Source organism: Scyliorhinus torazame, chromosome 15, assembly GCF_047496885.1.
Source record: "Scyliorhinus torazame isolate Kashiwa2021f chromosome 15, sScyTor2.1, whole genome shotgun sequence".
Taxonomy (NCBI): Eukaryota; Metazoa; Chordata; class Chondrichthyes; order Carcharhiniformes; family Scyliorhinidae; genus Scyliorhinus; species Scyliorhinus torazame.
In genome coordinates this window covers 5,333,286-5,359,723 of record NC_092721.1, presented here as the reverse complement: position 1 = coordinate 5,359,723, position 26,438 = coordinate 5,333,286, and the positions used below count along the sequence as shown (strand labels likewise).

Here is a 26,438-nt window from a genome sequence, read left to right as displayed (position 1 = left end):
CCTGGGTGAGACGGCGCCTGGGTGAGACGGCGCCTGGGTGAGACTCCGCCGGGGTGAGACGGCACCTGGGTGAGACGGCACCGGGGTGAGACGGCACCTGGGTGAGACGGCACCTGGGTGAGACGGCACCTGGGTGAGACGGCACCGGGGTGAGACGGCACCGGGGTGAGACGGCACCTGGGTGAGACGGCACCTGGGTGAGACTGCACCTGGGTGAGACTGCACCTGGGTGAGACTGCACCGGGGTGAGACTGCACCGGGGTGAGACGGCACCTGGGTGAGACTGCACCTGGGTGAGACTGCACCTGGGTGAGACGGCACCTGGGTGAGACGGCACCTGGGTGAGACGGCACCTGGGTGAGACGGCACCTGGGTGAGACGGCACCGGGGTGAGACGGCACCGGGGTGAGACGGCGCCTGGGTGAGACGGCGCCTGGGTGAGACGGCGCCTGGGTGAGACGGCACCTGGGTGAGACGGCACCGGGGTGAGACGGCACCGGGGTGAGACGGCACCTGGGTGAGACGGCACCTGGGTGAGACGGCACCTGGGTGAGACGGCACCTGGGTGAGACGGCACCTGGGTGAGACTGCACCTGGGTGAGACGGCACCTGGGTGAGACGGCACCTGGGTGAGACGGCACCTGGGTGAGACGGCACCGGGGTGAGACGGCACCTGGGTGAGACGGCACCTGGGTGAGACGGCACCTGGGTGAGACGGCACCTGGGTGAGACGGCACCGGGGTGAGACGGCACCGGGGTGAGACGGCACCGGGGTGAGACGGCACCTGGGTGAGACGGCACCTGGGTGAGACTGCACCTGGGTGAGACTGCACCGGGGTGAGACTGCACCGGGGTGAGACTGCACCGGGGTGAGACGGCACCGGGGTGAGACGGCACCGGGGTGAGACTGCACCTGGGTGAGACGGCACCTGGGTGAGACGGCACCTGGGTGAGACGCCGCCGGGGTGAGACGGCACCTGGGTGAGACGGCACCTGGGTGAGACGGCACCGGGGTGAGACGGCACCTGTGTGAGACGGCACCTGGGTGAGACGGCGCCGGGGTGAGACGGCACCTGGGTGAGACGGCACCTGGGTGAGACGGCACCTGGGTGAGACGGCACCTGGGTGAGACGGCGCCGGGGTGAGACGGCACCTGGGTGAGACGGCACCTGGGTGAGACGGCGCCGGGGTGAGACGGCGCCGGGGTGAGACGGCGCCTGGGTGAGACGGCGCCTGGGTGAGACGGCGCCGGGGTGAGACGGCGCCGGGGTGAGACGGCGCCGGGGTGAGACGGCGCCTGGGTGAGACGGCGCCTGGGTGAGACGGCGCCTGGGTGAGACGGCACCTGGGTGAGACTGCACCTGGGTGAGACTGCACCGGGGTGAGACGGCACCTGGGTGAGACGCCGCCGGGGTGAGACGGCACCTGGGTGAGACGGCACCGGGGTGAGACGGCACCTGGGTGAGACGGCACCTGGGTGAGACGGCGCCGGGGTGAGACGCCGCCTGGGTGAGACGGCGCCTGGGTGAGACGCCGCCTGGGTGAGACTCCGCCGGGGTGAGACGGCACCTGGGTGAGACGGCACCGGGGTGAGACGGCACCTGGGTGAGACGGCACCTGGGTGAGACGGCACCGGGGTGAGACGGCGCCGGGGTGAGACGGCACCTGGGTGAGACGGCACCGGGGTGAGACGGCACCTGGGTGAGACGGCGCCGGGGTCCTGGGTGAGACGGCGCCGGGGTGAGACGGCGCCGGGGTGAGACGGCACCTGGGTGAGACGGCGCCGGGGTCCTGGGTGAGACGGCGCCTGGGTGAGACGGCGCCGGGGTGAGACGCCGCCGGGGTGAGACGGCACCTGGGTGAGACGGCACCTGGGTGAGACGGCGCCGGGGTGAGACGGCGCCTGGGTGAGACGGCACCTGGGTGAGACGGCACCTGGGTGAGACTGCACCTGGGTGAGACGGCGCCTGGGTGAGACGCCGCCGGGGTGAGACGGCGCCTGGGTGAGACGGCGCCGGGGTGAGACGGCACCTGGGTGAGACGGCACCTGGGTGAGACGGCGCCGGGGTGAGACGCCGCCTGGGTGAGACGGCACCTGGGTGAGACGGCACCTGGGTGAGACGCCGCCTGGGTGAGACGGCACCTGGGTGAGACGGCGCCTGGGTGAGACGGCGCCTGGGTGAGACGGCACCTGGGTGAGACGCCGCCGGGGTGAGACGGCACCTGGGTGAGACGGCACCTGGGTGAGACGGCGCCTGGGTGAGACGGCACCTGGGTGAGACGGCACCTGGGTGAGACGCCGCCGGGGTGAGACGGCGCCTGGGTGAGACGGCGCCTGGGTGAGACGCCGCCTGGGTGAGACGGCACCTGGGTGAGACGGCGCCGGGGTGAGATGCCGCCTGGGTGAGACGGCACCTGGGTGAGACGGCACCTGGGTGAGACGGCGCCGGGGTGAGACGGCACTTGGGGCACTGTGTGCAGTTCAGGTCTCCTTCTTGAAGAAGGGATTATCTTGCATTGGTAGCAGTTCAGAGAAGGTCCACAAAGCTTATGAGGAAAGGTGAAAAGGTTGGGCCTATACTGATTGGAGTTTAGGAGAATGTGATGTGATCTTACTGAAACATAACATTTGGAGGGGACTGGATGCTGAGAGGATGGTTCCCTTCATCGGGGAATCCAAAATCTGGAGACGCAAAGGAAAAACGGAGTCTCTCATTTCAGACTGAGACGAGGAGGAATTTCTTCTCTTAAAGGGTTGTTAATCTTCGGAATTCCCTTTCCCCGGGAGCTGCGAAGGCTGTGTCATTGAATATATTTATGGTGAATTTAGGCTGGTTTTGGATCTATAAGGTATCGAGGGATTGGGGGGACGGGCATTAAAGTGGAGTTAAGATCACAGTCAGCTCAGCCATGATCTTATTGAACGGTGGAGCAGGCCTGAAAGGGGCTGAATGGCCTCCTAATTCTTATCATCCAACTTCTCTTTGTGTGTACAAGTGTTTTCCAATTTCACGTCTGAAAAACCTGGCTCTCATCTTTTGACTCTGTGCCTTAGCCCTGGGTGTCCCAAACAGTGGAAATAATTACTCTCCAACTACCTTATCAGTTTACATAGAATTTACAGTGCAGAAGGAGGCCATTCGGCCCATCGAGTCTGCACCGGCTCTTGGAAAGAGCACCCTACCCAAGGTCCACACCTCCACCTATCCCCATAACCCAGTAACCCCACCCAACACTAAGGGCAATTTTGGACACTAAGGGCAATTTATCATGGCCAATCCACCTAACCTGCACATCTTTGGACTGTGGGAGGAAACCGGAGCACCCGGAGGAAACCCACGCACACACGGGGAGGATGTGCACACTCCGCACAGACAGTGACCCAAGCCGGAATCGAACCTGGGACCCTGGAGCTGTGAAACAATTGTGCTATCCACAATACTACCGTGCTGCCCCTAATATAGTCCCCTTAATATATTTGGAAACTTTGATCAAATCCCCCTTAAACTTCTAAGTTCCATAGTTTATGTAATCCCTCCTCATAAATTGCCCGTCGGAGTCCAGGGATCATTCTGGTAAATCTCCACTATCCCCATTCCAAGGCCAGTAACAGCCTTCCTTAGGTGTGGTACCAACATCTGCTCACAGTAACTGCAGGTGTGCTCGAAGCAGGGTTCTGTTCACAGTGAAGCATGGCTTCTACCCCCTGTATTCTCGATAGAAAGGCCAACACGCCATGAACCTTTTAAAAAATATATATGTTTATTGAAGTTTTTTAACACAATTTTTCTCCCTTACAAACAATAACCCCCCCCCCCGTAACAAAAAAACCCGAGAAACCGCGCAGAGCAAGATATATACATGGCAAAATGATATATTTACACAGCTTTATACACTGGCCCTCACCCGTACGTGCCAGTTTCCCCAACCCTTCATGTTATCTCTTGCTTATCCACCCTCCCAGGCAGTCCCCCCCCAAGGTTGTTGCTGCTGCTGACCGACCTTCCTCTAACGCTCCGCGAGATAGTCTAGGAACGGTTGCCACCGCCTGTAGAACCCCTGTGCAGACCCTCTCAAGGCAAACTGAATCCTCTCCAACTTTATGAACCCAGCCATGTCGTTTATCCAGGCCTCCAGGCTGGGGGGGCTTCGCCTCTTTCCACATTAGCAAGATCCTTCGCCGGGCTACTAGGGACGCAAAGGCCAGAATGCCGGCCTCTTTCGCCTCCTGCACTCCCGGTTCGTCCACTACTGGGAGGAGGGCAACTGGGACTCACCGGGCTACTGGGACTAGCTTAATGGTAAAAACTGGGCGGCATGGACTGGTTGGGCCGAAGGGCCTGTTTCCATGCTGTAAACTTCTATGATTCTATGATTCTACTCCAAATGTTGCCAGCCCCCAGCTTGGCTTGACCCAGACTTTCACCACCTGAGATATTGCTCCCGCCACTCCTCTCCAGAACCCCTCCAGTGCCGGGCATGACTAAAACATATGGACATGGTTCGCCGGGCTCCCTGAGCACCTTCCACATCTGTCCTCTACCCCAAAGAACCTACTCAACCTTGCCCCCGTCAAGTGCGCACTGTGGACCACCTTAAATTGTATCAGGCTGAGCCTGGCACACGAGGAGGAGGTATTAACCCTACCTAGGGCATCAGCCCACAGACCTTCCTCGATCTTCTCCCCCAGCTCCTCCTCCCATTTACCCTTCAACTCTTCTACCAGCGCTACCCCCTCTTCTTTCAACTCCTGGTGTATTTCCGACACCTTGCCCTCCCCGACCCATACACCCGAGATCACCGTGTCTTGAACTTCTTGTGCCGGGAGCAACGGGAATTCCCTCACCTGTCGCCTCACAAAAGCCCTCACCTGCATATATCTAAAGGCATTTCCCGGGAGTAACTCGAACTTCTCCTCCAGTGCCTCTAGGCTCGCAAACGTCCCGTTGATGAACAGGTCCCCCATTCTTCCAATCCCCGCCCGATGCCAGCTCTGGAACCCCCCGTCCATCTTCCCCAGGACAAACCGGTGGTTATCCCTGATCGGGGACCACACAGAGGCTCCCATTACACCCCTATGTCGTCTCCACTGGCCCCAGATCCTTAGCGTTGCCGCCACCACCGGGCTCGTGGTATACTTTGTCGGCGAGAGCGGCAGCGGTGCCGTCACCAACGCCCCCAGGCTCGTTCCTTTACAGGACGCCATCTCCATCCTCTTCCATGCCGCCCCCTCTCTCTCCATAACCCACTTACGGATCATCGCCACATTTGCTGCCCAGTAGTAGCTCCCCAGGTTTGGCAGCGCCGACCCTCCTCGGTCCCTACTGCGTTCCAGGAACCCTCTCCTTACTCTCGGGGTCTTATTCGCCCACACAAACCCCATAATACTCCTGCCTACTCTCCTAAAAAAGGCCTTAGTGATCACGATGGGAAGGCACTGAAACACAAACAGAAACCTCGGAAGGACCACCATTTTGACCGACTGTACTCTACCCGCCAGTGAGAGCGGTAACATGTCCCAGCTTTTGAAATCCTCCTCCATTTGCTCCACCAACCTCGTCAGATTCAGTTTATGTAGGGTCCCCCAACTCCTGGCTATCTGGATCCCCAGATACCGAAAGCTCCCCTCCGCCCTCCTCAGCGGTAGGTCCCCTATCCCTCTTTCTTGGTCCCCCGCCTGTAATACAAAGAGCTCGCTCTTCCCTACATTGAGCTTATAGCCCGAAAACTCCCCAAACTCCCTTAGAGTCTGCATGACCTCCACCATCCCCTCCATTGGATCCGCCACGTACAGCTACAGGTCATCCGCATATAGCGACACCCGATGCTCTTCTCCCCCTCGGACCACCCCCCCTCCATTTATTAGACTCCCTCAATTACATGGCCAATGGTTCGATCGCCAATGCGAACAACAGGGGGGATAGGGGGCACCCCTGCCTCGTCCCGCGGTACAGTCAAAAGTACTCCGACCTCCGCCGGTTTGTCACTACACTTGCCATCGGGGCTCTGTAAAGGAGCTTAACCCAATTGATAAACCCTACCCCGAACCCAAACCTGCGCAGCACCTCCCAGAGGTACTCCCACTCTACTCGGTCAAAGGCCTTCTCCGCATCCATAGCTGCCACTATCTCCGCCTCTCACTCCTCCGATGGCATCATTATCACGTTTAAGAGCCGCCGCACATTGGTGTTTAGTTGCCTGCCCTTTACAAATCCCGTCTGGTCCTCGTGGATTACCCCCGGGACACAGTCCTCAATCCTCGTGGCCAGCACTTTTGCCAGCAACTTTGCATCCACATTGAGGAGCGAGATTGGCCTGTACGATCCACATTGCAGTGGGTCCTTGTCCCGCTTTAGGATCAAAGAAATTGTCGCTTCTGACATTGTCGGGGGCAGGGTCCCCTCCTCTCTTGCCTCATTAAAGGTCCTCACCAGTAGCGGGGCCAACAGGTCTGCGTACTTCCTGTAGAACTCCACCGGGAATCCGTCCGGTCCCGGGGCCTTCCCCGCCTGCATGCTCCCCAAACCCTTGCTCAGCTCCTCCAACCCAATTGGTGCCCCCAAACCAGCCACCTCTTGCTCCTCCACCCTCGGGAATCTCAGCTGATCTAGGAATCGTCTCATCCCCTCTTCCCCCGCTGGGGGCTGGGATCTGTACAGCTCTTCATAAAAGGCCTTGAATACCTTGTTTATTTTCGTCACACTCCGAACCGTGGCTCCCCTTCCATCTTTGACTCCCCCTATTTCCCTCGCTGCCATCCTCTTATGGAGCTGGTGTGCCAGCATCCGACTAGCCTTTTCCCCATACTCGTAGGTCGCCCCCTGTGCTTTCCTCAACTGTGCCTCCGCCTTCCCTGTGGTCAACAGGTCAAACTCCGTCTGGAGCCGTCGTCTTTCCCCAAGTAATCTTTCCTCCGGGGCCTCTGCGTATCTCCTGTCCACTCTCAAAATCTCCCCCACTAATCTCTCCCTTTCCATACCCTCTGTCTTCTCCCTATGAGCCCTAATGGAGATTAGCTCTCCCCTGATCACCGCCTTCAACGCCTCCCATACCACCCCCACCCGCACCTGCCCATTGTCGTTGGCCTCCAAGTACCTTCCGATACACCCCCTCACCTTCCCACACACCACCTCGTCCGCCAGCAGTCCCACATCCAGCCGCCACAACGGGCGTTGGTCCCTCTCCTCTCCCAGCTCCAGTTCCACCCAGTGTGGGGCATGGTCCGAAACCGCTATCGCCGAATACTCCGTCCCCTCCACCCTCGGGATGAGCGCCCTACCCAGAACAAAGAAATCTGTCCGGGAGTAGGCTTTGTGTACATGGGAGAAGAAAGAAAATTCCCTGGCCTGCGGCCTTGAAAACCGCCATGGGTCCACTCCCCCCATCTGATCCATAAACCCCCTAAGTACCTTGGCCGCCGCCGGCCTCTTTCCAGTCCTTGATTTGGAGCGGTCCAGTGCTGGATCCAACACTGTATTGAAGTCCCCTCCCATTATCAGGCCTCCTATCTCCAGGTCCGGAATGCGCCCCAACATGCGCTTCATGAATCCAGCATCATCCCAGTTCGGGGCGTACACGTTTACCAACACCACCCACGTCCCTTGCAGCCTACCGCTCACCATTACATATCGCCCTCCATTGTCCGCTACAATAGTCTTGGCCTCAAATGACACCCGCTTTCCCACCAATATTGCCACCCCTCTATTCTTCGCGTCCAGTCCCGAGTGGAATACCTGTCCTACCCATCCCTTTCTTAACCTGACCTGGTCCGCCACCTTCAGGTGTGTCTCTTGGAGCATGGCCACGTCCGCCTTCAGTCCCTTTAAGTGCGCGAACACTCGAGCCCTCTTCACCGGCCCATTCAGGCCCCTCACATTCCACGTTATCAGCCGGATTGGAGGGACTCTCACCCCCCCCCCCCCCCCCACGCCCCGCTAGACTCCTGTCTAGCTTTTTTGCTCCCCCATGTCACTCCCGTAAGTCAGCTGACGCCTGTTGACCCCGGCTTCCCCCGCTGTCCCATTGACCTACCCGCGTGGGAGTCTCCCAATCCATATGCATTCCTTCGTTCCCCTTCCCGCCTTTCTTCCCGCGCACGGGAAAACACCCCGCACTTTCCAAAGCCCGCTCCGCCACCTCTGGCGCATCTCCTGTCGCGGCCTTGTCTCTCTCCCCCAGCCCATGTAACATTTCCTGCGCGTGATTGACCCCCTATATACAACAACCATCACACATCAAACCTCAAACACCGCCCCCACCCTCACAAACCCTCAGTTAGAGTCCAACTTTTCGGCTTGTACAAAGGTCCACGCCTCTTCAGGCGTTTCGAAGTAATAGTGTTGGCCCTTGTATGTGACCCACAGTCGCGCTGGCTGCAGCATTCCGAATTTCACTTCTTTCTGGTACAACGCCGCTTTGGCCCGGTTGAAACCCGCTCTCCGCTTTGCAACCTCCGTGCTCCAGTCCGGGTATATTCGGATCTCTGCATTGTCCCACTTACTGCTCCGCTCCTTCTTGGCCCATCTCAGGACCCACTCTCTGTCCGTGAACCGGTGGAACCTCGCCACCATCGCCCTTGGCGGCTCATTTGCCTGGGGCTTCTTCGCCAGCACCCGATGTGCCCCGTCCACCTCCAGCGGCCTCGAAGGGGCCTTCGTGCCCATCATCGCCTCGAGCATCGTGCTCGCGTATGCCCCGGCATCGGCCCCCTCCACTCCTTCAGGGAGACCCAGGATTCGCAGATTCTTTCTCCTCGACCTGTTCTCCAGGTCTTCGAGTCTCCCCGCCCACCTCTTGTGTAGCGCCTCGTTCTGCTCCACTCTCACCGCCAGGCCCACGAGCTCGTCCTCGTTCTGACTGACTCTTTTCTGTACCTCCTGGATCTTAGCTTCGTGGGCCTTCTGCGTGATCCCGAGTCCTTCAATTGCCGAAAGCATAGGCGCCAACATCTCCTTGCACATCTCCTCGCGCTGCTCCTCGAAGCAGCGCTTGATGAACTCCTGCAGCTCCCCTTTGTCCCTGGCCGCCGCCATTTTGTTTTCTTTCTCTCGCTTCTCCCGTTGCTCCAGTGCCTCTCCTTTGGCCGTTACACTTCTGCTCCGTTTAAAAAGTCTATGGAAACTCCTGAAAAAGGTCTGAGAGTCAGTTCCAGACGGGAGCTGCCGAATGCGCGACCTACTCCTCCATGGCCGCCACCGGAAGCCTCGTCCCTGCTTCTTCAATGGCCTTGGTAGATCTTATCACAGTTGTTCCCTCTGCTGCTAGAATTCACCTTTGATAGAGTCAAGTCAGATTGCAGCTTTAAGCTTGCCCTTCCCCCGCCTGCATGCTGGAAGAGGCTTTTGTCTAAACCTGCAGCTCAAGCCAAATCTTTTACTGTTGCTGCCGGGTCTGGTAGCCAAAAGACATAACATTCCTGGGGGACACTGTCAGGGGAATGCTGCAGTCTTCTTCCCACACCGGGAAATGTCAAACAAATGCCGTGGGGGCCCTGTAAAAGAGCCCAAAAGCCCGTTCCAAGCGGGAGCTGCCGAATATGCGACCTAGCTCTGCATAGCCGCACCCGGAAGTCCCGCCACGAACCTTTTTGATTGTTTTTTTTTTGTATCTGTTCCTGATATTTTAAGGACATATCTAACTGGCTCCTCAAGTATCTTTGGACTGCTGGTGATTCTAGCTTTTCACTATTTAGAACCTAATCGTCCCATTTTGGGTTCAAAGTGGATGAACTCGCAAATAGAATTGAAATTAATTGGCCTCAGATTTGTCTGTTTCTTTAGTCCATCAATACCGCTTTGTAATTTTATTATGACTTTCTAGCCAATTATCTAAGTCGGCAATAAATGCGGTGAATAGCTGACGCCTCAACGCAGATCCTTGTAGGACAGTGCCAGCCTCATGCTGCAAATGGGCTTCTCCGTCCATTATCCCGACTCTCTGTTTCCTGTCGCTCAGCCAGCTTCCTAACCAGACCAATAATTTACTGTCAGGACGTCCAGTTCTGCTCTGGAATCTTTGCTGACCATCCGGGTTGGCCAGGGCCTTGGTTTAGTGTCTCACCCCAAATAGGGGAACATGTAGATTAAAAGGGGAAAGCAAAGGAACGCTACTGGACAAGTGATTGCCGGGGGGGAGTTTACAGCGATGGGGAACGGTCTGAAAGGACAATGGACGTTTATTCAATTATCACTTTCAAAAGGAATTTTGGCAAACACTTGTAAAATAAAACATTGCAAGGCTCCTGGGAAAGAGCAGGAGGGTAGGATGAATTCACTCATACAAGGAGCTGCTCCCTGTACGATGGGCTGAATGGCCAACTGCAGTGCTGTGCGTTTCTAGGATTCTAACTTTGGACAAATACCCTGAAAGAGAAACAGGCTCTCAGATAGAAGGAGTGGGACTCCAGGAAGGCTGATTTGATGGGAGAATGATTTCCTCCAGATGGAAGTTTATGCTCCTTGCTAAAATTAACATCAGATACCGAAGCAAATTGAGAATAATTAGGTCAGCCTTCGGCACCTCGTGATCAGTGCATCTTACCAAAGAGAGTACTGTGAAGGATTGTAACACAGCCATTACTTACAGTAATTGAATTATCTTGGACTCCTTTTCTACCTTCATCACGGTTCCAGGAAGTTGCCACTGCCCAGGTAGTGAAGAATAAGCAGTCGGGGTTCAGCTAGTCTGTACTGCATTTCTGTTGTGGGCTGTTGGTTACAGAACAATATGCCTTAAACAAGTAAGTGTTCATAGTTTTCTGTGGTTAACTGGAAGTGTTTATTAACTACAAGAACTATTTACACATGTACAGTAAAGGGTACAACTTAGGAGCTGTCTCCACGCTTAGGTCTACACATGTCTCTGTGCCATCACTATGACCCCTGAGTCTGGGTCACGTGTGGGCTGTACTTTACTCAAGCCCACATTAACCCTATAGGTCCAAGATCCATATCCTACGTATTCCATACTTTTCCAGGAGGAACCCGTGTTTCTTTTTATCAGCTGATATCTGTTTTTGGTTTCTTACGAACTAGGAGTAGGAGCTCGGCCCCACGGGCCCCCTCCACCGTTCAATGGTGGCTGATCTGACTGTAACCTCGACCCCATATTCCTGCCGACCCCCAATGACTTTCACATCCTTGTTAGTCAAGAATCTATCTCGCTCTGCCTTAAAAATATTCAGAGACTCTGGCTTCCACCGCCTTTTGAGGAAGAGAGTTACAGAGACTCCCCACCCTCCGAGAGAGAGAATTTCACCCCATCTCTGTCTTAATGAGTGAGCCCGAGTTTTTAAACACTGACCCCCTTAGTTCTAGATTCTCCCACAAGAGGAAACATCCTCTCCACATCCACCCTGTCAACATCCCTCAGGATCTTGTATGTTTCAATCAAGTCGCGTCTCACTCATCAGACTCCCAATGGATCCAAGCTGAACCTGGCCAACCTTTGCCTCACCAATGCCCTGTACAACTGAGGCATAAATTCCATCCTTTCGTATTCCGTCCCTCTCGCAATAAACAACAGCATTTTATTCGCTTTCCTAAATACTTCCTGTACCTGCAGGCTAACTTTGTGTGATTGATGCACTGGGACAGCCAGATTGCACTGGAGGGGGTGCAGAGGAGATTCACCAGGATGGTGCCTGGGATGGAACATTTAAGTTATGAAGAGAGGTTGGATAGGTTTGGGTTGTTTTCTCTGGAGCAGAGAAGACTGAGGGGCGACCTGATCGAGGTGGACAAGATTATGAGGGGCATGGACAGGGTGGAGAGGGAGCAGCTCTTCCCCTTAGTTGAAGAGTCAGTCACGAGGAATCGCAGGTTCATGATGGGAGGCGGGAGGTTTAGGTGGGATTTGAGGAAAAGCCTTTACCCAGAGGGTGGTGACGGTCTGGAACGCACTGCCTGGGAGGGTGGGAGAGGCGGGATGTTTCTCCGTCCGAAGTGGATAACGTCACATTGCTATCTGCCACATTTGCCCATTCACTCAGCTTGTCTCAATCACCTTGAAGCCTCTTAACATTCTGCTCATCATTCACATTCCCACCAAGTTTTGAATCATCAGCAAACTTGGAAATATTACATTTGGTGCACTCATCCAAATCATTGATACATATTGTGAATAGCTGGGGTCCAAGCATTGATCCCTGTGAGACCCACGAGTCACTGCCTGCAGTTTTGCAAAAATACCTATTTATTCCTACTCTCTGTTTCTTATGTGCTAACCAATTTTCAATTCATGTCAATATATTAGCCCCAATCCCATGCATTTTAATTTTACACACTAACCTCATATGTGGGACTACAGCTTTCTTTAAATCCAAATACACCACATCCACTGGTTCACCCATATCTATTCTACTCGTTACATACTCAGAACACTCAGTAGGTTTGTTAAACATTATTTTCCTTTCATTAATCCATGTTGACTTTGTCTAATCCCGTTGATATTTTCAAAATGTCCTGTTATTGAATTCTGTATAATAGACTCTAGCATTTCCCTTGCTACTGATGTTATTCTAACCGGTCTGTAATTCCTGGTTTTTCCCCCCTCCTTTTTCAAAAATTGGGTTTACATTTGCCACGCTCCAATCTGCCGGGACAGTTATTGAAAGATGGCACAATTTCCACGGTCACTTCCTTTATTACCCTGGGATGTAGATTATCAGACCACATTTATCAGCTTTCAGTCCCATTCATTTCTCTAATGCTATTATTCCAGTAATATTAATTTCCTTTAATAACACCTAATCACAAAACATTTGATGCCTTAGCTTTTCTGGGAAGTGTTTTCCTCTGTGAAGCCAGTTGTTGAGTTGCTCTGCCATTTCCTTGTTCTCGATTAACAATTCTCCCGTTTCAGACTGTAGGGGACCGACATTGGTCTTCACTAATCTTTTTCGTTTTATATACTTGTGAAAGCGTTTACAATCCGCTTTTATGTTATTTTGTGAGAGCCACGAAGAATCCAGCACAAGTTTTAAGGAACAAAGAAATAACATTTATTTACAGTAACATACATACATACATACATACATACATACAGCAACTTCGCTTGATGCTCACTGCTTCCTGCTGGTTCCAAACTGGCCAGCTTTATTTATACAAGGAGTCTGCGAATGATTTCTCCTCCCCCTCATTGGGGAAGCTCATACTCCCACAGGATTGTGGGATTGTCATTAGTCCCCAGCCAATGGTAAGCAGGCAGGTTATAACATGTTACTTGCAAGTTTTCCCTCATACTCTATTTGCCCCTCTTAATTCCTCTCTGTGTCCTCCTGTGCTGAATACTGAACTTCTCCCAATCCTGGGGCTTGCTACTTTTTCCAGCAACTTTATAGGACAGCTCTTTGGTTACTATCTAATACTATCCTTACTACCTCATACTAATATCTAATACCAATATCTAATACTATCCTTCATTTCCTTTGTTATCCTTGCTTGGGCCACTTTTCATGTTTTGTTTTTATGCAAGAATGGAATGTATGCTGTTTGTGGACATCAGGCTGTATAATGGAAAAGTTGACACTAATGTGTTACATGAATCTGACAACAGAGAGTGGACAGACTTGCTTTTCAACTTGTCTCTTATTTAGTTGTATTGTTGAGAAGTTGGAGGAATATTGTTCTTGTTTGTGTGAGAAGAGCCTTCTCTCATTTTCAAAGTGAAAACTTTATGGGCAAAATAGTTTGACCTGGTTTACATCATTGTGTTTACCAGCTCAACAAATGGTTAAAACCATTACTCTTTAATAATTAAACAATCCATAAACATTGTCCATAGGTCAGGAACTTGGAAGTTCTCAGTAATGTAATAAAATACAACAAGGCCTGGAAATCACCTTGATTGTATATATAAAAGACCCTAAGAAACTGACCAACAGTCAATTCTAAAATTCTTATTTCTACATGTCTTACTTTGAGAAATACATTTACATCTGTAAGTCACACAAATGCCTTGTTCAGTGAATGCAGTCATACCTAAATTGTTACTTGAACAACACTCGTTCAGTCTCGACATGTTGCACCTGGTTGGAAAGTTTTAATTCAGTTTAGCATTTCTTTCTAATTTTAGTAGGATGTGTTAGTTCATGCTGCACGTTCTGTGGCTTGGCAACTTGTGTGGTGAGTCAACCAAGGCTTCGCTTTCTGATGTATCACGAAAGATAAAATCTGTGTTGCTTGAAATCTTGGAACAGATTCCCAATGCTGTCCCCCACGAGGAGTGTCGATCCTGCCGGGAGGACATCTCCCCAACAAAAATTAAAACAATGGAAAAAGTGGACAGTTGATGTTAGTGAGACTCCCAGGAGCAAATTGTGATGTACATTTGTATATACAATTTTGCCCAGATCCTCAACACAGTAAGTATTTGTACTTCTGTGTGCTTACCGATTCTGTTTGACTGCAGGAACAGTCGGAAGAAGAGTCACAGGGACCCGAAACGTTAACTCTGTTTCTCTCTCTCTCTCTCTCTACAGATGCTGCCAGATCTCCTAAGTTTTTCCAAAGTTTTCTGTTTTTATTATGTATGAATTAAAGTTCTGCTTTAACAGAAATGTGCTGAATAGCTCACTGGGAATCATGTGAGGACTCTGAATGATAGAATCTCCCATGCTAACTGTGCTTACAGGCTAAAACTGCAAGCTGTATTTATAGACAAATATACAGAATACAAAGAATTCAGTAAGGTACTGAAACAAAATTGAAAAGGCATTGAAATAAAAATTACTCCACAAGGGAAAAAATACCTTTCTCTCAGAGAGCTTCCATATGAAGCCTGGTCAGTGATGACTTTCGAATGACAGGAAGGTAGACTTCCCCGATACAAAGCTGCATTTGGACAATTCAAGTAATAATCATTTGGACTAACTGTTAGAATTAAAGATTGCGAGTGCATTTTAAACTCTTCAATCTGAGGATATTTGAACTGAATTATTGCAGAGTATTTACAGCATAGGAACTGGCCATTTGAAACTAGTGGTGTATATTGGTGTTTATGCTCCACACGAGCCTCCTCGCCCTCACTCTATCAACATATACCTCGAGTCCCTTATCCCTTGTGTTTATCTAGCTCCCCCTTAAATTTGACCATGTGTTAGTGATTGCCACACTCACCACTCCTTGGGTATAGAGGATCAGCTCTGGTTCAGCAGGTAAGAATCTTACCTCTGAGTTAGAATGTTGTGCATCAAGCCCAGTCCAGAGACCAGAGTACATAATCCAAGCTGGTTATATACTGAGGGAACGCTGTACTGTTGGTTGTGCCACCTTCCAGATGAAATGTTAAACTAAAGCCCTCCTGCCTCCACTTGAAGAAGAGCAGGAAGTTTTCCTTAATGCCAATATTTACGCCTGAGCCAACATCATTGATAATATCTGATCCTATTGATTTTCTGGCTGTGGGATCTTGCTGTGTTCAAATTTGCTGCCCCCTTTCCCGACATAACAAGAATGACTACACTTAAATACTTTATTGGCTGGAAAGTATTTTGGGAAGTTTTGAAAGGTGCTATATAAATGCATGCCTTTCGCTCTTTTCATCGATCTAGTGAGCAGGTAATGACGTGGTTGTGAAATTCGAGTGTCTGCTCATGTCTTCACCAAATATAGTACAGTGAGTGCCTCAAGCAAAACCTCTGCATCCTGACTCGTTTTGAAATCAATCAACTGGGCCTGGTTTCCCAGGCAACCCTTACTTTATTTTTAAATCATTGGGTTTTTTGACTATCAACAGGAATTACACTCTTATCATGGTTATCTTGTGAAAGGTTACATTTTCCAACTGTAAGCCCCTGGCCTTGGAGCCTTGTTTTATATTAAAATGCCTTTGAGATGTTGGTGTTGCTATGTTACTGGCTGGGTCAGCATTATTGCCCCGCAGGAACTTGCTCGGCCATTTCAGAGCATGTTTAAGAGTCAACTACGTTGCTGTGGATCGGGAGTCAGAGCATGGCCGAGTTCTCGGCATGAGTGAACCAGATTGACTTTCCCGACAATCGGCAATGATTTCACAGTGATCATTAGACTTGTGATTGGATTCAGATTTCACCATCTGATTTGAACCCGGAACTCCAGATTATTAGCCCAGTGATCACTGCACCACTGCCGTTTAGAAATTGTGCATGACTGATGGTTTTCCATCTATCAGAATTGCTGGATGGAGAATTTGTCATTAATAAGCGGTGCGGTTTTTCCCCACTTGTCACTGTTTCACATTGCACAAAGTCCACTTCATCCTTTTTCCCGCTTTGGAGCATTTTGTGTATTTTATTGGCAAAATGTTCAGCAGGAATCTCCACGGGCCTTTAGAATAATAATCTTTATTGTCACAAGTAGGCTTACATTAACACTGCAATGAAGTTACTGTGAAAAGCCCCTAACCGCCACACTCCGGCGCCTGTTCGGGTACACAGAGGGAGAATTCAGAATGTCCAATTCACCTAACCTTTCTGGACTTGTGGGAGGAAACCGGAGCACCCGGAGGAAACTCACGCAGACACGGGGAGAACGTGCAGACTCCGCACAGACAGTGACCCAAGCCGGGAATCAAACCTGGGACTTCGGCGCTGTGAAGCAACAGTGCTAACCACTGTGCTACCGTGCCGCCCGACTCTGCACCGTAACAATGTCATAACTTCATTTGTTAGGATACTGGACCAGACCCTAATCTTTGTTCGGATACCGGACAAGAGACCCCCAAGCATTTACAATTTGTAAAACTGTGAGGATAGGATACTTCACCCCAGGAGTGATGACCCTGCCCAATAGGTATCTTTTTTGTTGAAACAAACTTTAATTTAAACATAGAATTAACCACATTAACTTCAAAGACATAGCCTTATAATTGACAGTTAAATAGTTGTTAACTAAAAGAATAAACTTTATCTCACTACTAACACCTACCACTATATATTTCCCAATGAAGCAACTAAATACAGTTAAAAATCTGCTCATAAATAAAGTTAGCCAGTCAGGCTTCCTCGCTGTTCTCTGTCTAGACCTTTGGAGAGAGAACTTTCAAAACAACCAGAAAATCTCTTTGTCTTGTCAAACTAAAATCCTATAGCAAAATGTCAAAAACTACAGTCAGCCTGGCTCCTCCTATTTATTATGTCATCAGCATCCCACTAAGATGTCCCATGACCTGCTTAGCTAGGGCTAAACACCACTCCCTAAATTATATACACCCCAGGAAATCTACTTTCGATAAACAGTATTCCAGTAGCCATCTATATGTAAACAATTAAATGGTTAAAATCAATTATTACCTCACCTTTTACTACCCCTTAATTACAGCTTTAGTAGACACACTGCTTGTATGTATTTTAAGCCAGGGTTTTTAGTGATATTACTGCAACAAATATAAAATATAATATATAACAATTTCTTACATTCATCACTCATTGTAAATTTGAAATTATGTTAGCCAAGCCTGGGACACGCCAAATAAATTCTCATCAACTGTTTGATAAGTTTGATTAAGGTCAGAGCAGTTGGAGGATGGGTTCCTCGCATTGAAGGAGTTCAATGGTCACAAACCTGCCCTGATCTCTCTTATCACAAGCTTACTGCAAAATTTGTAAAGAGCCCCTATTTGAATGTCATTGACAAAAATTACAAGAAAAACAAATTGCATTTTTGTAGCACCTTTCATGACCTCAAGGTGCCCAATGCACTTTCCAGCTAACATATACTTTCCAAGTGTAGGAAACACTGCAGACAATTTGTGCGCAGCAAGAGTCCACAAACAGCATTGAGGTAATGACCAGAAAACCCTTCAATCGACATAACTAAATGCTGGCCAGGACACCGGGAGATCTCCCATGCTCTTCTTTGAAATAGGGCCAAAGGATCTTGGCAGAAGTTGCACTGAGGTTTCTGTCTTGTGTGAAGCTGCTCTCTGTTGGTGAGATCTCACATTGTGAGGAGGCGATAGACATGATGTAAAGTCAACAAGTACTCAAAATTCCAACTTGGTAAGGACACCTCCTGCTCATGCTTCTCACTGACATCATAGAGTATGTGGAGGGGACGGACTCTGTATTCATGCACTATTGGGTTTGATTTGAAATGTGGAATACCCCACTGTGCAGAGTATGGTAAGGACCTTCGCCTTTTTAAAACTAGAATGTTCTTGTTGCAATGTAATCTGGCTAGTGAGAATACAGCAGTGGGGCGTTAATAAATTCATCTCCGTTTCAAAGTTGCTCACAGATTCCTCCGTCCAACGTGTTATGAGGTAGAGCAAGTTGATCCTTTCCATGATCTACCATGTTTTAAAATTGTAGTTATTTGAAATTAGGTTCTAGCTGCTGAAATTGTGTGTGTTCAGATTCCTGTGAGCATCGAGATTCAGTGCTCACACAGAAAACCTTGTAATCACAGATCACTAATGTTTTTTGTGTGGATTTGATGGAGATCAAAGAGACAACTCCTGTGATTCCACATTTCGGGGTTTTTTTTGGCTGGTTTCTAAGTCGGTGGAATAGGTGGAAAAGACCGGAATTCTGTTTTTGGAGCTAGGTGTGTGAATGTTCTCTTTATTGCTTGCTGTCAGGAATGAAAACAAGTCTTCACAGATAGGTGCATTCAAAAATACGTTGGGACTTTTCCTTTGAATTATTGAAAGACTTGTCAATTAAACATCCTGGACTTTTAACTTTGGCTTTTATTCACCAAGCTGCCCCACCTCTGGAAGCTGCACTTGGTGAAGATTGAAGTAATGTGTTAACAATAAAAAGTAATGAAAATATCGTCTCTGTTGCTTTCCTGCAGACTTTTGATGCCAATGACCTTTATCAAGGACAGAACTTCAACAAGATTCTGAGTTCCCTGGTGGCTTTGAACAAAGTAACTGCAGGTAAGCGGACTCCTTCAGGAGGGGCTGGTCTCTGGGTAAATCAGGCTCGCTGTTTGAAGCAGTACTCAGCAACGTTACACTCACCGCTTACCATACATGAAATTGATGACCGTTCATCCTCCATCATGCATTTATAATAGGCGACGTGACAATGATTGGTTAATTATGAACCCCTGATGGAGCTTTGTACATGCAGTTTGCTTCAGGTTCCTGATGTGCTTCCTGTCGGTGAAATTCTGACCTGGGAGGACAATTTTGTTAAATTGTAAATGTAAATAATAATTGCCAGTTCATTTCATTCTAACAAGGGCGGCACGGTAGCACAGTGGTTAGCACTGTTGCTTCACAGCTCCAGGGTCCTGGGTTCAATTCAGGCCTTGGGTCACTGTCTGTGCAGAGTCTGCACGTTCTCCCCGTGTCTGCGTGGGTTTCCTCCGGGTGCTCCGGTTTCCTCCCACATGTGCAGGTTAGGTGGATTGGCTATGCTAAATTGCCCTTAGTGTCCAAAATGTTTAGGTGGGGTTACTGGGTTACGGGGATAGGTTGGAGGTGTGGGCTTAAGTAGGGTGCTCTTCCCAAGGATCAGTGCAGACTTAATGGGCCGAATGGCCTCCTTCTGCACTGTAAATTCTACGTTGATGCTCATACCTTTGTTGAGGCCGTTCGTTCATCCAGCTCGCCCTTACCACAGACCCTCAGCCTCTTAACCCCCACATGTTTCTGGTCACCTTTATATTATATAATTTATGGGCAACAATGTGAATATGTGTGATACAGTTAGATATAGAACCTACGATTCCACCTGATGACCTTCAGGGTGTGCAGCAGCTCCCCTGAATTTGGGTACAATGAGATAGTTGTATTTCTATAGCTCGCATTTATAACTTAAATACACCCCAAGCAACTTCCGGTTGCGGCGATGCGGAGCTAAGCCGCACATTCCGGCAGCTCTCGCTAGAACGGACTTTTGGGCTCTCCAGAGGAGCCCCAACGGAAATTTTTCGACGACTTCCCATGTGGGAAGGTCAGAGCAAGGTCCCCCTTCCATAGTATATGGAGTGGACCAGAAGTGGAGCGGTCAAAAAAGTGGTTTTGGAGCAGCGAAAGAAGCGAGGGAGAAAAAACAAGATGGCAGAGGGCGGAGATCGAGCGGCATGGGGGCCGGAGCAGCAGGAGTTTCTCAGGCGCTGCGTGGAGGAGCTTAAGAAAGAGGTGCTGGTGCCACTGCTGACGGCGATCGAGGGGTTAGTGGAGACCCAGAAGGCCCACGGGGTAGAGATCCGGGAGGTGCGGGAAAAAGCCGCAGAGAACGAGGACGAGATCTTGGGCCTGGCGGTGAAGATGGAGGCGCACGAGGCGCTGCACAAGAGGTGGGCGGAAAGATTCGAGTACCTGGAGAACAGGTCGAGTTGGAAGAATCTTCGGATTCTGGGTCTCCCTGAAGGGGTGGAGCGGGCCGATGTCGGGGCATATGTGAGCACGATGCTCCATTCGCTGATGGGTGCGGAGGCCTCTCCGAGTCCCCTGGAGCTAGATGGGGCTCACCGGGTCCTGGCGAGGAGACCCAAGGCCAACGAGCCGCCAAGGGCGGTAGTGGTGAGGTTTCACCGTCTCGTGGACAGAGAGTTTGTGTGTCTTGAGATGGGCCAAGAAAGAGCGGAGCAGCAGGTGGGAGAATGCGGTGATCCGAATCTATCAGGACTGGAGTACGGAGATGGCAAAGAAGAGAGCTGGTTTTAATCGGGCCAAGGCGGTGCTCCATCGGAAGGGGGTGAGGTTCGGAATGCTGCAGCCAGCGTGATTGTGGGTCACATTTCAGGATCGACACCACTACTTTGAAACGCCTGAAGAGGCTTGGACCTTTATCCAAACTGAAACGTTGGACTCAAACTGAGGGTCTGTGGTTGTGGGGGGGGATGTCGGTTGTATACAGGGGTTTAACTATGCGTAGGGAATGTTCCACGGGTTGGGTGATGGATGGGGATGGGGGAAGAGATCTGATGGGGCGAATGTGCTGGAGGGAGGGGAGGCCCGGGGATGGAGGAATTGGGATAAGGCCGCAACGGGAGCTGCGCCAGAGGGGGCGGGGCTGGCTCAGGAAAGCGCGGGCTTTTTTCCGCGCTAGGGAAGGACGGAGGGGGGGATGGAGGCGCGCACACTGATCGCTGGGGAGGAGGAGGAGGGGGGATTTCCACACGGGGGGGGGTCAATGGGACGGCGGGGGAGGCCGGGGTCAGCAGGTGTCAGCTGACTTACGGGAAGCCCCCCAATCCGGCTGATAACGTGGAATGTGAGGGGCCTGAATGGGCTGGTTAAGAGGGCCCGAGTGTTAATTCCCGTTGCTCCCGGCACGGGGGATTCAGGACAGGGTGATTTCGGGTGTATGGGTCGGAGAGGGCAAGGTTTCAGCGATATATCAGGAGATGAAAGAAGAGGAGGAGGCCTTGGTAGAGGAGCTGAAGGGCAAATGGGAGGAGGACTTGGGGGAGGAGATTGAAGAGGGTCTGTGGGCGGATGCCCGGAGTAGGGTTAATTCCTCTTCCTCGTGTGCCAGACGTAGCCTGATACAGTTTAAGGTTATTCACAGAGCGCATATGACAGGGGCGAGGCTGAGTAGGTTCTTTGGGGTGGAGGACAGAAGTGGGACGTGCTCAGGAAGCCCGGCGAATCATGCCCATATGTTCTGGTCGTGCCCGGCACTGGATGCGTACTGGAGGGGTTTCGCGAGGACTAAGTCTAAGGTGGTGAAAGTCCAGGTCAAGCCAAGTTGGGGGCTGGCAATATTTAGGGTGGCGGACAAACCGGGAGTGCAGGAGGCGAAAGAGGCCGGTAATCTGGCCTTTGCGTCCCTGGTAGCCCGCCGGAGGATCTTGCTATTATGGAAAGTCGCGAAGCCCCCCAGTGTGGAAGCCTGGATAAATGACATGGCAGGGTTCCTCAAGCTGGAGAGGATAAAGTTTGCCTTACGAGGGTCTGTGCAAGGGTTCCTCAGGCGGTGGCAACCGTTCCTAGACTATCTTGCGGAGCGTTAGGAGGAGGTCAGCAGCAGCAGCAACCCAGGGAGGGAGGGGGGGGGAGGGGTGGGCGGGGAAGGGGGTTTTCCTAGGGGCAGTTGAAAAAGGAAGAACCTAAACATTTGGGAGAGTCAATATGTGCGGGAGGAACCCATGTACAAGTTCTGCATTATGTTGGATTGATATGTTTATGTTTGGTTCTGTTCCTTCTCTTTTTCTTTTCCGGTAAGGGGGGGGGGGGTTTAATTGGTTGAAAATTTTTGTTGGAAAAACTTTGAATAAATATATATTTTTTAAAAACACCCCAAACATTTCACAGCCAATTAGGTGCTTTTAAAATGTCGTCACTGTGTAAGATAATAATGTAATAATAACAATTTTTATTACTGTCACAAGTAGGCTCACATTAACACTGCAATGAAGTTACTGTGAAAAGCCCCTAGTCGCCACGTTCCGGCGCCTGTTCGAGTACACAGAGGGAGAATTCAGAATGTCCAATTCACCAAACACAGATAGAAAACACAGCGTCCAATTTGTGCCCAGCTACACCTCACAAACAGCAGAGTGACGATCTGTTCTGGGCGAATGGGTTTAAGGATAAATATTGGCTAAGACAATGGGGAGACCTCTCTTCCATTCTTTGAAGAGTGCCATGGGATCTTTTTTCATCTACCTGGGAGGGCAAACAGGGCTTCAGTTAACATCTCATTGAAACACGGAAGCATCAACAGTGCGGCGCTCCCTCAGTACTGACCCTCTGACAGTGCGGCACTCCCTCAGTACTGACCCTCTGACAGTGCGGCACTCCCTCAGTACTGACCCTCTGACAGTGCGGCACTCCCTCAGTACTGACCCTCTGACAGTGCAGCACTCCCTCAGTACTGACCCTCTTACAATGCAGCACTCCCTCAGTACTGACCCTCTGACAGTGCGGCGCTCCCTCAGTACTGACCCTCTGACAGTGCGGCACTCCCTCAGCACTGACCCTCTGACAGTGCGGCACTCCCTCAGTACTGACCCTCTGACAGTGCGGCACTCCCTCAGTACTGACCCTCTGACAGTGCGGCACTCCCTCAGTACTGACCCTCTGACAGTGCAGCACTCCCTCAGTACTGACCCTCCGACAGTGCGGCACTCCCTCAGTCCTGACCCTCTGACAGTGCGGCACTCCCTCAGTACTGACCCTCTGACAGTGCAGCACTCCCTCATTACTGACTCTCTGACAGTGCGGCACTCCTTCAGTACTGACCCTTTGACAGTGCAGCACTCCCTCAGTACTGACTCTCTGACAGTGGAGCACTCCCTCAGTACTGACCCTCTGACAGTGCGACACTCCTTCAGCACTCACCCTCTGACAGTGCAGCACTCCCTCAGTACTGACCCTCTGACAGTGCAGCACTCTCTCAGTATTGACTCTCTGACAGTGCGGCACTCCCTCAGTACTGACCCTCTGACAGTGCAGCACTCCCTCAGTACTGACCCTCTGACAGTGCTGCACTCCCTCAGTACTGACCCTCTGACAGTGCAGCACTCCCTCATTACTGACTCTCTGACAGTGCGGCACTCCTTCAGTACTGACCCTTTGACAGTGCAGCACTCCCTCAGTACTGACTCTCTGACAGTGCAGCACTCCCTCAGTACTGACTCTCTGACAGTGCGGCACTCCTTCAGTACTGACCCTATGACAATGCAGCACTCCCTCAGTACTGACCCTCTGACAGTGCAGCACTCCCTCATTACTGACTCTCTGACAGTGCGGCACTCCTTCAGTACTGACCCTTTGACAGTGCAGCACTCCCTCAGTACTGACTCTCTGACAGTGCAGCACTCCCTCAGTACTGACTCACTGACAGTGCGGCACTCCTTCAGTACTGACCCTCTGACAATGCAGCACTCCCTCAGTACTGACCCTCTGTCAGTGCGGCACTTCCTCAGTACTGACCCTCTGTCAGTGCGGCACTCCCTCAGTACTGACCCTCTGTCAGTGCAGCACTCCCTCAGTACTGACCCTCTGACAGTGTGGCGCTCCCTCACTCCTGACCCTCTGACAGTGCGGCACTCCCTCAGTACTGACCCTCTGACAGTGCGGCACTCCCTCAGTACTGACCCTCTGACTGTGCGGCACTCCCTCAGTACTGACCCTCTGACAGTGCAGCACTCCCTCAGTACTGACCCTCTGACAGTGCAGCACTCTCTCAGTACTGACCCCCTGACAGTGCGGCACTCCCTCAGTACTGACCCTCTGACAGTGCATCACTCCCTCATGACCTACCCTCTGACAGTGCAGCACTCCCTCAGGACTGAACCTCTGACAGTGCAGCACTCACTCAGTACTGACCCTCTGACAGTGCAGCACTCACTCAGTACTGACCCTCTGACAGTGCAGCACTCACTCAGTACTGACCCTCTGACAGTGCAGCACTCCCTCAGTACTGATTCTCTGACAATGCAGCACTCCCTCAGTACTGATCCTCTGACAGTGCAGCACTCCCTCAGTACTGTCTCTCTGACAGTGCGGCACTCCCTCAGTACTGATCCTCTGACAGTGCAGCACTCCCTCAGTACTAATCCTCTGACAATGCAGTACTCCCTCAGGACTGACCCTCTGACAGTGCAGCACTCCCTCAGTAGTGACCCTCTGACAGTGCAGCACTCACTCAGTACTGACCCTCTGACAGTGCAGCACTCCCTCAGTACTGATCCTCTGACAATTCAGCACTCCCTCAGTACTGACCCTCTGACAATGCAGCACTCACTCAGTACTGACACTCTGACAGTGCAGCACTCCCTCAGTACTGTCTCTGACAGTGCAGCACTCCCTCAGTACTGTGTCTCTGACAGTGCAGCACTCCCTCAGTACTGACCCTCTGACAGTGCAGCTCTCCCTCAGTACTGACCCTCTGACAGTGCGGCACTCCCTCAGTACTGACCCTCTGACAGTGCGGCACTCCCTCAGTATTGACCCTCTGACAGTGCAGCACTCCCTCAGTACTGACTCTGACAGTGCAGCACTCCCTCAGTACTGACCCTCTGACAGTGCGGCACTCCCTCAGTACTGACCCTCTGACAGTGCAGCTCTCCCTCAGTACTGACCCTCTGACAGTGCGGCACTCCCTCAGTACTGACTCACTGACAGTGCGGCACTCCTTCAGTACTGACCCTCTGACAATGCAGCACTCCCTCAGTACTGACCCTCTGTCAGTGCAGCACTCCCTCAGTACTGACCCTCTGACAGTGTGGCGCTCCCTCACTACTGACCCTCTGACAGTGCGGCACTCCCTCAGTACTGACTCTCTGACAGTGCGGCACTCCCTCAGTACTGACCCTCTGACAGTGCGACACTCCTTCAGCACTGACCCTCTGACAGTGCGGCACTCCCTAATTACTGACCCTCTGACAGTGCAGCTCTCCCTCAGTACTGACCCTCTGACTGTGCGGCACTCCCTCAGTACTGACCCTCTGACAGTGTGGCGCTCCTTCACTCCTGACCCTCTGACAGTGCACCACTCTCTCAGTACTGACCCCCTGACAGTGCGGCACTCCCTCAGTACTGACCCTCTGACAGTGCGGCACTCCCTCAGTACTGACCCTCTGACAGTGCAGCACTCTCTCAGTACTGACCCTCTGACAGTGCAGCACTCCCTCAGTACTGACCCTCTGACAGTGCAGCACTCCCTCAGTACTGACCCTCTGACAGTGCAGCACTCTCTCAGTACTGACCCCCTGACAGTGCGGCACTCCCTCAGTACTGACCCTCTGACAGTGCATCACTCCCTCATGACCTACCCTCTGACAGTGCAGCACTCCCTCAGGACTGAACCTCTGACAGTGCAGCACTCACTCAGTACTGACCCTCTGACAGTGCAGCACTCACTCAGTACTGACCCTCTGACAGTGCAGCACTCACTCAGTACTGACCCTCTGACAGTGCAGCACTCCCTCAGTACTGATTCTCTGACAATGCAGCACTCCCTCAGTACTGATCCTCTGACAGTGCAGCACTCCCTCAGTACTGTCTCTCTGACAGTGCGGCACTCCCTCAGTACTGACATTCTGACAGTGCAGCACTCCCTCAGTACTGATCCTCTGACAATGCAGTACTCCCTCAGGACTGACCCTCTGACAGTGCAGCACTCCCTCAGTAGTGACCCTCTGACAGTGCAGCACTCACTCAGTACTGACCCTCTGACAGTGCAGCACTCCCTCAGTACTGATCCTCTGACAATTCAGCACTCCCTCAGTACTGACCCTCTGACAATGCAGCACTCACTCAGTACTGACACTCTGACAGTGCAGCACTCCCTCAGTCCTGACCCTCTGACAGTGCAGCACTCCCTCAGTACTGTGTCTCTGACAGTGCGGCACTCCCTCAGTACTGACCTTCTGACAGTGCAGCACTCCCTCAGTACTGATCCTCTGACAATGCAGCACTCCCTCAGTACTGATCCTCTGACAATGCAGCACTCGCTCAGTACTGACCCTCAGACAGTGCAGCACTCCCTCAGTACTGACCCTCTGACAGTGCAGCACTCCCTCAGTACTGACCCTCTGCCAGTGCGGCAC

At 51.7% G+C, this 26,438-nt stretch overlaps 1 protein-coding gene across 3 annotated transcripts in view; it reads left to right on the top strand.

Annotated features, from left to right (window-relative positions):
- Window positions 1-26,438, top strand: part of arhgef7b (Rho guanine nucleotide exchange factor (GEF) 7b) — a 169,743-nt gene that overhangs the window by 12,365 nt on the left and 130,940 nt on the right. For all 3 annotated transcript variants that reach the window (XM_072475992.1, XM_072475991.1, XM_072475990.1), the window contains exon 2: window positions 18,777-18,861. The gene's annotated coding sequence lies outside the window, so the exon portion shown is untranslated. The remainder of the gene's footprint in view (window positions 1-18,776; window positions 18,862-26,438) is intronic.